General features: G+C 43.3%; 1 long non-coding RNA gene across 1 annotated transcript; it reads left to right on the top strand.

Annotated features, from left to right (window-relative positions):
- Window positions 1–907: 907 nt before the first annotated feature.
- LOC104676414 lies at window positions 908–5,844 on the top strand. Its single transcript, XR_749907.2, has 2 exons — window positions 908–1,595; window positions 4,781–5,844. It is a non-coding gene; the product is annotated as an uncharacterized LOC104676414 (long non-coding RNA).
- The last annotated feature ends 6,880 nt before the right edge of the window (window positions 5,845–12,724 follow it).

The raw sequence follows: 12,724 nt of genomic DNA, 5'->3' as shown, positions 1-12,724 counted from the left end.
GAAATTGACTGGCACTCCGGGCCAATGGGAGGCGGCGAGAGCGGCCGCGATTAGCATAATAGTATAGAAACAAGGAAACTTTTCGGAGCTGTCAATCAGGGCCCAATCAGCTGACTGTCAGCTGGGACGGGCTGGCTTAACCCTTCCTGCGCCGCTGCCTACCCGGGAGGGAACGAGGCCCGGCGCAAAGTTTGGTGTAAGAGGGGAAGGAGTTTTTCCAGAGGGGCTTCGGCAACCCGGGCAGACTTGGAAGGACGGTTTGCTTTTCTTTGGAGCGCGAGACAGGCCTTCCATCCGGAGCCCCAGCTCGCCGGGGGCTCACTCGCCTGGGATTGGCCTGATTCCCCTCCCCTGCCTGCCCTCTACTCCCAGAATTATGAATTCGCCTCCCAGCTTTTCCTCCTCGCACCACCTCTGGCACCCAGGTGTCTGCCGGGGGACCTTCCTTCCCTGAGCCTGGCCGTGCCCGGCACTCAAACTTGGCCCCAACTCTTTGTCCCTTTCTCGGGAGCCCAGGGAGGGGAAGGGACCGGGTAGCGAGGGATGCGCTGGGGTGTCCGGATCGGGGCTGCGGGCTGGACGCTGCCCGGCCGTGCGCCTGCCGGGAATGCTGAGTCTGTGGAGAGAGAAAGCCCATTTTATCACTCTCTTTAAAAGGAGGTAAAATAAGTTGGTTAGAGGCCATTCTTCACGGGGACTGGCTGCCCGCTGGCGTCGCGTGCCCTTGGACGGACCCAGCGCCTATGCGAGATAACTCCAGAGAAGCTCAAAGTCAGGTCAGCCGGGCTCAGCCCTCCGGCTCCTGACTGGCCAGAGTTTGGCCTTTGAGACTCAGATTGCGCGCCCTCTCTCTCTCTCTCTCTCTCTCTCTCTCTCTCTCTCTCTCTCTCTCTCTCACACACACACACACACACACACACACACACACACCCACACCCATCCCCTTACGAAATCTGACCTCTGTTTATCAGGGTCAGGCGCGCCCTTTGCACTTTTACATTTCCTTTATTTATTTCGGACTTGATCGTGGCGGGGAGCAAGGGGGAAAAACAATACCCCAGCCCTCACCAGCTCCCCTCGAAGGGTTAAATTTTAAACGGCGGTTTCTGGAACTAGCCCGGAAACCCAGAGTAGGGGGGTGGGGTGGGGGAGGCTGTTCCCCCCACCCCAGTTGCAAATGCTAATAAGTAGTTCCATTTTCTAGATCGATTCTGTTAAAGTGTATGCAAAAAAGAAATAAAAAAGAAAGAAAAAGAAAAGAGAAAGAAGGAAACCAACAACTAACTCTGTTTCTAAGATTTTAAAGCGATAGGCAAGACGAAGAAGCAGAGATTTATTTGGAGAGAAAGCTCCTGAAACCGACCCGGCCTTTGGAAGACCAGTCCGCCTGCTTAGAAGTTGGGACTGTTGATTCCTTTAATTAATGAAATGCATTTGGTGTTGTTAATCGTATTTATTTTACTTTATGGGGGGGGAGACGCTAGGAGGGTGCATTAAAAAGAAAAATTCTGAAAAGCCTGCAAAAAGATCGAAGAGTGGAAACTATTGTTGGAGCGAGTTGGTTTTTACCTCAACAGCGCCACCTTTCGGCAAAGGTCAGTTGAAATTGATCCGTGTCCAGTTTTGTCGATGAAGTGAAAAGCAGCTGGTTACCCAATGTGGAAGGAGGAAAGAGGCACAGAAAGTTAGTTTGACTGAAGTGGGAGAACCCCACTCTATAGGAAAGGGGCCGAAGAAAGTGCTGGCAGATGCAGGGATCATTTTTGCCGCTCCTCTTCTTGATTGTTGACAAAGAGGCCAGGGGATACAGACACCCTCCAGGTGTAATTTCTGGCTGAGACCTTTGCAAGCGGATCCCCATGTAACAGGGCCCAAACCCTTTAAAAGTGCCAGGATGGATTTTCAGCGGGCTTTATGGCAACATCAATAGAATTAAAGTTACTTGTAATTCAGTGATAAATGAGATGTCTCTAGTAAGATTAAGTGCAGTGCTATAAAGTTGTTTATCTGAAAAGTAATTCTCAGAAAACCTGACTTCTGACACTTAGTCATATATTAAGCCAGCGTCTTGAACATTGCACTTCAGAATGGTCTTCCCCACCCCGTAGCATACTTTGCTATTTATAACCTCAGGTGTCTCTCACTCGCTCCTTGCACCAGATTAGACCTGTGTTAATTTCTCTGATCCTAGTAGCCTTCAGTTTCAGCAAACCCAGGAATCCTTAATGGGAGACTTCCCAAAAGATTTGTAGGCACATCCTAATCTGAAAAGGGCAGCGCTGTCGGTATTTTTCAGACAAGTAGTGTTTCTTTTCATCGAGACTGCAGAGAAGTTGTTTATAAGGGTAGTTTTGGTTTTATAGGAGCATTTTGTTGGGTGGAATAAACTATGTCTATTACCAGTTTGGGGAAGAAAGAGTGAAGATTATGTCAATATTTATGCAACCTAGCAGAATTCCCTTGTTTTCCTTCTCTTTAACAATATTTTACCTAGTAATGAAGTTAAGGGATTATAGTTTATGTATTTAGAGGAAAATCCACACTTTCCATTACATAAGCATTATGTCATTTAACATTGCCCATAACAATAGTTTTCTAGGTTTTTTTAAGAGTCAGTAGTCACAAATGTCTGAAGTTTATATTTTTCATGTAAAATAGGAATTTAAGTATATTTAGAAAGAATTTATCTTTTGTTTATGGTACATTTTTAATCCCTTTGCATCATATTTGTGTTAAAAGCTGTAAGGTATGATCACTGCCTCTGAAAGCAGTATTATAATAAATAATAATATTTTATACACAAAATTTGCTAATGGTGAAGACTATGCCGTACACATTCATGGCAGAGTATCTAATTGCTACATTGTTATATATCATTTCTAGAAATTAAAAGCCCATGTTTGGGCAGCTAAATATATTATTATCTGCACATTTTTATGGTTTATTTATGTACACTGCTGTCAAGACATGGTATTTTTATTTCTCTTATTGCAAGGTCTTTTATAGTCTCCCATTTTCTCCTGGAAAAAAAAAAGAGAGGATCAGAATTATTTTTTTACATGTGTAGCAGTAGTGCTCTCAGGCTTGCAACTTAATTCTCATTTTTATCCTTTTTACGTTATTATTTAGTGATTCACAGGGGTGTCTAAACATTTACAGTTCTCTGTTAGCAGCATTTCTTTTATAACAATTGAGCTCTCTCATTTTAATTAGTACTATTCAGGTTTTTGATTCTGTACAATTATAGTGGGCCACATTTCTTTAAACTTCTTTGCTAACATTGTTTGTTTCACTTCTATCCAAGCCAATGTAATCCAAATACAATGTGAACTGTGTTTTCTTACTGCTTAACATCTCCTTGCTATATATACTCTAGTAATCTCTGTAGAACAATATACAGTAATTTAGAAACCATGCATTTGTCATTATTGACCAATGCAGACCAGTAGTATTAAAGTTTCTGAAAGCAATGAATATTTATAGAAGATTTTTGAGGGGGAGGAGGGCATGGGTTGCACTGCATAGAATATTGTGGCACAGTAACATCAGAAACACAATTATAGTTTCACGTCAGTACATACATAACGACTTCATGCAAAAGTGAAAAACAAAACCCCTGTACGTGTCCAAATTACAAAGATTAAAAGCTGAAAGGAATATATTTTTCCCGATTGTGAGTTACAGCAACTCAAATACATCATGCTGGAATCAGACATCCATAACCTGAATAGAACGGGATGCATCAGGTATAGTGTCTGAAGTCTTTGTTTAGGAGCTGATTTTATGGGGCAGAACTAGCCAGTGTCCACTAAATTTCACTATGAAACCAACTAAATTGATTTGAGAAAGAGTTCTTCAGAGTAACTGAATGATAAGGCGTACCCTGTTCTTAGGTCTAGTGTTAGATAAATCCTTTTAACAGTCTTCAGTTAGCAGGGTAAGTAAATCACAAATCACTGTTAGCAGATTCATGGAAGAAAATTAATAGAATCAGACGAGATAATCTGATAAGGGCAAAATTGCTGAGGAAATAGTCTTGCCTCATATTGGAGGATGTGAAACAACAGTCTGATTACTAGGAGTCGTTATGAATAGGTGAATTATGTGCTAAATAATCATCAGAGTAATTCAGCATGTATTAATTCTTTTCTCTTTAAGCAATTCACAGTTGTAAGTTAAAGCCGCTCTCTCTTTCAAGACACATCTTTTATAATTTTTATTAGAGGTAATTTATTATTTGCATTACCTGTATTTACTTCATAATTGAACATTTTGCATTCAAATTTATGTAATGCATTATGCTTGAGAATATATTTCTGCCTGATTAGCATAAATAGTCACTTACCTCATGAATTACTAACAAAGTTTATCTTAAAATATAGGTTTTTTTATTAAGTGGAACACAAACGTATGTACAATAAATTCTGATTTTCCAGTGCAGTTAGAGAACAACTCACATTTGGTTACAGGGAGGCGAGGGAGGAAGCAAAATATAGATGAATGAGATGTGTAGGTTTCTTTCCAAGGGTATCATTTAGATGGGGGCGTATGTGTAGGGTGGGGTAGGGGGCAAAGTGAAGGAGAAGGCCCTAGGCTTTCTGTACACTGTTTGGATTGGATGATCTTGACATGAAATGTGTATTCTGGAAAAACCTGTAATTAGTGATCTCTGCCTTTGTAGAGAACCATGATAACAAGTAAATTAGCATTGGAAGAATTTGGGTTTTTTTAAATCATATTTTAGTTTCATTTATTTGCTTATTTGTTTTTGTCTCTGCAGGGTTCTTCCTTGGAAAACAATATACATCACTTAATGAAATCTGTTTGTTTTGCACAAGAGATATAAAAAATCCAGACGTTTTCTTCAGTGAGAATTCCTGGGAAGGTGTACCAGCCTTCTTCTCTTTCTTCACCTGACAAAGACCCAACACGGCCGCACAGACCGGAAGTGTTTAATACATAGTTTTGTGCACACCTGAACGTGGGAATGAAAGGGCTTCTTTGGTTTTAAACAATAGACAGAGCTATAAAATTATGACGGGGCCTGTTTTCCCCCACTCTTGTCATTTTCAGTCAATAGATTTCCCGGGTTTCTTTTTTTGTTTGTTTCCACTTTCCTTTCTCAGGGGATAGGCATCTCCTTAGATTTTTGTTTTCCTTCAGTTAGGGTCAGCTTTATGATTCATTCTTCCACTGTCATCTTTTTCATCCTATTCACAGCCTGTACCGGTGAGGGAATTTGTCTCAAAAGCATTCAGCCCTTCGAAGATTTTTATTGTGGTGGACTCAGAACTGATTAACAGAAAAGCAGAAACAGAAAAAGGGACCTGATATGAGGGCGATCTTGATGCGGGTTACGTCTCTCATGCATGGTAACTCAGAGGACAGGCTCCTCGGTAGTGCTAGTTCTGTGAAGTTTTTCACCCTCCTTCCTAGCCCTGGGGGCGGGGTGATTCATAGCTCCTGTTCCAAAGGCATTCAGCAGCCATTCGACCTGGGAGAGAAACAGAGTTTTAGAAAATTCAGACCAAACGTAGACACGCCTGTGATTACCAGGATGAGTATGTCAGTGCAGGTGGCTTCTGAATTTCTGTTTCTGAGTTTGTTTGGCTGACACCTGAGTAAAGGGGTCCCTTACAGCCCTGTTTTATACCTTAGTTCTTGGTGGCAACGTGGGTATTGCTGATATCTCTGATGTGTTTTTCTGTGCATTGAAAACACCAGACATGCTCTGTGACATTCTCGCAGCATCCCCCATCACAATGGAGTATTCCTAATCTGAGAAAGAATAGAATATTGGGCGAACCTCCCCATCCACTCAAAATAAAATTATAGTAAAATTTACAGACCTTCTGTTAATAGTTTTTATTTAGTACATTTATAACAGTGATACATGCTCCTTGTTAAATATAAACATTTGAACAGGGCAGAAATAAGAGGATATCAAATAAAAGAACTGCTATTCCTCATCTCTACCCCAGTCTTTAAACCTTGGTCTCAGGGTTTACCATCTGTAATAGTTGGGGTATATGTGTGTAGTCTTTACAGAATGGCATCGAAGCATGTACATGGTTCTTTAACTTGTGCTCCCTTTAAAACACATTCATGTTAACAATCTCAAAAAGAGATTTTGGGCACTCCTGTCTTCTTTGGCAGAATTCATCTTATGGAACCTCAGACTGGAGGAAGTTTGGAGATCTGATCTTAACACCATCCTTCCAACCAGTATAGGAGCTTGAATCTGGTTTAGGTGAGCTGGCTGCATTCAGGGACAACTTCTCCATGAGGCCCAACAGACACCTTTCTTGGAGCCCACAAGACTCTTGAGGGTCCACAAAAACATTTTTAAAAAAACTTTAAAAATAGAAGTACAAGAGGAATGTAGTATAGCGTGGATTATGTCTGTCATCATACCAACACAGTTGTAAAATATAATTTAAAATATTTTTTAATGGAACAAAGGGTCCACAGAAGCCACGGTGCCCAGAGCCCACAAAACTCCACAACATGACAGTAACTCTATGTACCTGATCACCTCCAATGACAGCGGCTGATCTCAATTTTACCTCCCATTATGTCCATCTGTATTCCCACAGTTCTTGAGATTGTGAAGAAAGCTCTTGTTTAACATGAAGTCATACTCCCTTCTTCTAGACCTTAGCCCTGACTTTACAGACTCATGAAGCCATGTATGATAAGTGCTTCTGTGCCACAGAGCCTTTGGGAGTTGGAGAGAGCCAATATGACACCCTTTCCCTACTTCTTGTTTTTCATTCAAAATACAGCCAGCGTCTTTAACTTTTCCACATTTCGGTTTTAAGTGCCAACTCCTTCTGGTTACTAACTCCCAGGTGGGCGCACCTGGTTCCTGCTGCCCTCTGAGGGTTCAGGTCTCAGAACTGAACGCAGACACCCAGGTGTGAGCCTCCTATCATAGGGAGAGCACCTATGCTCCACCTCCTTAAGCTGCAGTTTGTCTGCTCCTAATGCAGCCCACAATTTCACCAGCCTCTCTGGCAGACTCCTAACACTGGTGACTCATCATTCATGGACAGTGGACTCAAGCCCAGGCTTTTTCTTCTCACATTTCCCCCATCCTGGATTTATGTGCTTGTTTTTGAACCCAAGCACAGACATTCATAGCAATCCTCCATAAGCTCCATGTCCTTAGATTCAGTCCGTTCTGGGCTTGTCTAAATCGGTTTGGATCTAGAATGTGCCATCAGGTAGTTTTAATTTGTTTTTCAGCTCAGTGCCAGTGGCAAATGAAATTGATGTGCTTTTTATATGACCTAGCCTCACGGAGCCAGGTCTGTCATCTGCAAATTGGGTATTGTCAGGATTAAAGATTGTGCCTCTGGAGTGTTTCCTATGGTGTGGGCCACAGAGGAGCTCATAAATAGTTGGAGGTTTTCTGAATTTCCTGCTCTTCCCCTGAGTTGCTGATAACAACATTGGAAGGGACAAAGACCTGTGGCATCTCAGTGCAGACTGTCCCTCACAGTGCCCCGGGAGTTACTACCCACCTGTGAACTGCTTAAAGACAGGGACACCGCCTCTCTTCTCTCCATCTCCTTCGCCTGCTACAGAGCTCAGCATACAATGATTACACAAAGTGAACCACGAAATCATTCAAGTCCCCTAATGGACATTTTTAATGGACTGCCTAATTGGTAATTGGAGTTATTTTAAACTAAATGACCCCATCTGGAAGTCCTACATATATCTTTCTAATGAATTCTAAAATAACTTCACTTTTTTTTTTGGAGACAGAGTCTTGCTCTGTTGCCTAGGCTGGAGTGCAGTGGTGCAATCTTGGCTCACTGCAACCTCCGCCTGCTGGGTTCAAGCGATTCTCTTGCCTCAGCCTCCCGAGTAGCTGGGACTGCAGGCACCCACCACCATGCCTGAATTTTTTTAAAAAAATATATTTTAGGAGAGATGAGGTTTCACCATATTGGCCAGGCTGGAGTAACTTCACTGTTTTATGGTGTAGGCAAATCTTTCTGTTGGAGAAGACAGATGACTAGATAATTGTGTCACATTTCACACCTGCCTTTGTCTTTGTAAAACTTTGCCCTGTCAAAATACATAGTAGTTGTCCAAAGTTGGGATCTCAGAGACTAATAAAAAATAGATGTAACCTAGAAAAGCTAAGCAGAAGAGCTGTGTGTGTGTATACATAAAAACATATTTGAGATCAGCTCTTTCCTCCCTGTTTTATCTCTGGTTTAGATCACCAACTTCCCTGCCATTTCCTGTCACCAATTTTAAAGCCGGGGAGCTCAGAGGCATTTTCTTCAACAGAAGAGTTCAGAGTTTCAGTGTCCACCTTTGAGCTACAACTAGTCCCTCAGTGATGTAAATATGCAGGCTGTTGCAGAATCTCCTGTTCCAGGATCCCATCTCGACCCCTTTCAGAGAAATCTGAGAATGAGAGAAAGAACCAACCCAGAAGTGGTTTATGACCTGCTGTCTGTGTCCTGCCTGAGGAAGCATGGCTCTGGCTGTTTCAAGCAGACTCAGCCTGGGATCCTCAGAGATTGGAAGGACTGGTGGAGACCCGTCAGGGAAACACACTGACCATTGACTCTCAGCTCAGCTTGAAGCTGCTGATGAGGGGCTAGGCTTGGTTGCTGTCACAGTGATGTGAGCTCAGGCAGTTGGGGTTGGGGAAGAGGGACCGACCAGGAGACACAGCATCTGAGATCAGCACCCAGGTCTTCCTCTGACTCACCCTCTGACCTCCGCAAAGCCCTTCACTCTCTTCCTTCAACTCATTTTTCAGGCTGCAAATGGACTGAACTGCGTGAAGCAGTTAAAACAAACCTGCTTGCATGGGAGGAATGTTCCTAGCCATTTGAGGCTGAATATAGGGTAGATATAAATAGGGACCAGACTCCCATAGAGAGACGGAAGCTGGCATGTCGGGCTGCCATGGAGCATTGATGGGTCATGGTGGCAACTTTGGAACATCTTCAAGGTCCAAACAACAGATACAGCAAGGCAGGGTCAGAATGGCACAACCAACCCCTCCTGCATCTCCAGGCCAGAGGATGCTGTTGTTTTAGGTTGCCATTGTTTAGAGCCTTTGGTGGCAGCACAGTGAGGAGGATCACCAGGCAGGGAGACATACCCTGGAGGTGCCTGGTGCCAAAATGAGGATGTGAATCCTGCTCTGCCCCAGGTGTAAGACCTTAGGCAAACTAGCTGACCTCTCTGAATCCGTCTTTTTCTTAGTGAGAGGTAGACAAGGATTTTGTGATAATGATGAGCATGTATACCAAGTGTTTGGCAAGGTGCCTGCCCCGAGTGAATACTCAAAAGAGCAGGCTCTGTTAACATGTGTCAGGGACTCTGCCCACACTCTATACACGTCATTTCACAGTACGGGGCCAGGGCATGCTAGGAACTTGAGAAATAGAATAGTTTCCCCTCTTCTGTCTGCTCTGCTCCTGCCTTAAAGTTGTATTTACCTCGTAACCTGGCCTCTTTCTCTCCTCTCCTAAGTCTTTGCACGATTTTGCTCCCCTTATAAGGAGGAATTTTGCTCCCTCTTCCCGCTTCCCCTGACCTCTCTTTTATTTTCTGGCTAATTTTGACTCTTCTTCAGGTCTTGGGTTTCCTCTTAAAAGTCTTAATTGTGTTCTCTTTGCCCACTGGCCCCCAAGCCAGGCCAGGTGCCCACTCTCTCTGCTGGTTTGTGTCTGAGTCCTCACAGTGCCCCGGGAGTTACTACCCACCTGTGAACTGCTTAAAGACAGGGACACCGCCTCTCTTCTCTCCATCTCCTTCGCCTGCTACAGAGCTCAGCATACAGTAAGCACTCCATAAATGTTTCTTCAGTGGAAATGACCACACTGTCTGATTCCTTGCTTCTTTTTTTGAAGCTCGAACCTACACAGAATGTCCTGCCAAATGTCCCAGAAAACATGACTTTGAAAGGCGCAGGGTGGCTGGCCGCTGTGTTGCAACACGGCACTTCCCACCTTCGCCTCTCACTAGTCTGACTGGCCCGTCCTTCAATTACCAGGACGCTTATCTTGCTCACTCATTAGCCTATATCCCTTAGCTGGAATTGAGTAGACAACATGGTTGAGATATACGAGCTCTGGAACTGAAGTGATCTGCAGTCAAATCTTGCTGGGATGGGTTTTTGGAGGAAGGGAGGCTTAAGATTAAGTGGCTGAGTGTAAGTGGGGCATCCTATTCCAGCACTGCCTGCTGCTGCTGGAGAGAGCTCTGGTGTAGCTTTGAGTCACAGCTGCTTTTCCCAGGGCTTCAAAGTGCACAGACACTATTTTGTAAGCTTCAGATAAGAATGCAAGGCCCACCCTCATTTCCACATGTACAAATCATGCCTATTCTTCAAGGCACAGCTCATATGTGATGTGACGTTGCACCTGAAGCTCTGAGCAGAGTGTCTGGCATCCATTAGTAAAAGTTTGATGCTAATACTAAGCCCCCAGCTCCAGAAGCCCTCTTGGGCTCCTATCTTGCATTCCTGTATCCTCACGGTTGTAGTTTGACCTCTCTTTGGGAGCCTCACAATGTATCCATTAGGTAGGGTATCACCTTGCTGATTGTGTGATCTTAGAAGAGTTTTTGATGTGCTTTTTGAGTCTCATTATCTTCATCTGTATAACGGAATGGCAATTCAGCCTCTTTGGGTTGCAAATGATCTTTGGATTGCAAATGAACAACACTTGACTTGAATTTGTTTAAGCAAAAAGGATTCTCATTGGTTTGCATGGCCCAGAGGTCTAGGGACAGAGATAGTTGGGGTCAGGGGTCATATAGTGTCACTGGAACTGGCTTCCTTCCATCTGTGTGGACTCCAGACCAGGGCTCTGCATAAGAATGTGATAATTGTAGTAGTTCCAGCCTTTAATCTTCCTATGCTGAGTTCATGGGAGCCAGTTGGAGGCCCCAGTAGAGCACTCAAAGTCACTGTTTAGGTTGCATGGGTCTAGTTCATTTGACTGCTTTTATGCCCACCCCTGAGCCAACCCCTGTGGCAAAGAAATGAAATATCTAATTGGCTCAGACGTGGGTTCAGAAATGGTATGGCACAGGGGCCTGGAGAATTCTCTGAGTCTGTCTGAGTGTGATGGAAAAGCTGTCACCCAGCGCGACACTGAGGAACCCGCCATTAAATGGCAGCATTACTAACAGCCAACTCAGACATGATACTCACCTGGGCCTTGCCCTTAGTTTTAACTTATCAGATTGTCACAGCAACCGTATCAGATATGTGCTGCTGTTATTTACATTTGACAGAGGATGATGCTAAGGTACCCCCTTAGCTTCCCTTTAGGCACGCCTTAGAGGGCTTTTCCAAGGCCACATGGCAGGTGTGGTACAAGATGTAAATCCAGGCATGGCTGCAAAGTTTGCACGCACAACTACTTTCCTTTATTATGTATTGTAGGAGGGAGCCAGTCAAGAAACGAAAGGTAACAAAATAGATAACTAACATATATTATGATGTAATGTAATATGATAAAGTATAGTATCATATAATATAGTATATTACTATAAAATATAGTAACATATATTGTATTAGATCATATGGTATCATGCCAAACACTGGTAAATGGTCCATCTTTGTATTTGTCTGTAAAACACCTGCTGTGAGTGTGTCTTAGGGAGGTGTTGAGTGCATGTTGACCAGCTGACCAAGTGACTCATTTTATGTGCATAGTATGAATCCTTAGATCCAAGAAGCTTGCTTCTGTCATGGCAACATCATTATTATAACAATCTTGTTTGTTTTGATTTCACAAGAATAGCAAATTGTTAAAGAATGAAGTTCAAGGAAAAATCAGGTAAACCAATTTCTAGAAGTTTAGTTCTCTGGTTTCCAGTGGCGGTGGGTGTTTAAAGATGTTAGGCTGAACCTGTGTCCTTAAGACTATCTTACTGGACAGACATTATTGGAAAGGACTGTTTCCAAAACCTTTCCACTGGTGAAAAAGCTCTGAGCAAGTCTGTTTTACAGACAGGTGGAATAGGAATGAGATGGCAAATGCAGATGATACAGAGCTTTTGAACTTGTTACCAGCCCCCCACACCCCCACCCCTTAACCTTTTTAGAAAATGCCCTTAATTCTTTGGGAATTTCTCTCACTATCTCTAAATTGGTATTTGCTACACACATAAGCGGCGGTGTGTTTGGAGGTTGTTTGTGAGTGTTAAAGCACAGAGGGCAAGCTGAGAAGTAAAGATTTTGTGCTGCATTTGATGATCAAACATATGCCCTCTTTGGCCTTCTCAGGGCGCTGGCATTAAGGCTAGTAAATAACCTTGGGTTTCCTCGTGTCTCTCCAGCCTCCCATCTTGTAGCCCGGTATTAGTGAGGCACTTAATCAAAGCATAAAAGCAATTATAAAACGCCCCTGAAATTACATTCATATCTGTAATCAGAATTGCTAATATCTCCCCTCCCTCCACCATCCTGGTGTCATCTGATTTTCATTCCCTTGAGGTGACTAAGAGTCTAGTCATTAATGTAACACCCACCAACTTTATTGGAAGTTACCGTCAGAAAGGTCTGTTTCCAAAAGCTCTCTGAGCTGAATGCAATTACAGTGATGGTTCTTCTTGGCCATTGCACAAGTCTGTGCGTACTCTTTGTACTAGAGTCTCTTTCTAAACTTGAGCACCAGTGTGAGTTTGCTGTCCATTTTCTATGTCACGGGGAGGAATGGTTTGGTTTAAAGTT

Source organism: Rhinopithecus roxellana, chromosome 20, assembly GCF_007565055.1.
Source record: "Rhinopithecus roxellana isolate Shanxi Qingling chromosome 20, ASM756505v1, whole genome shotgun sequence".
In the NCBI taxonomy this organism is placed as follows: Eukaryota; Metazoa; Chordata; class Mammalia; order Primates; family Cercopithecidae; genus Rhinopithecus; species Rhinopithecus roxellana.
This window is presented reverse-complemented; position numbering and strand designations above follow the sequence as displayed.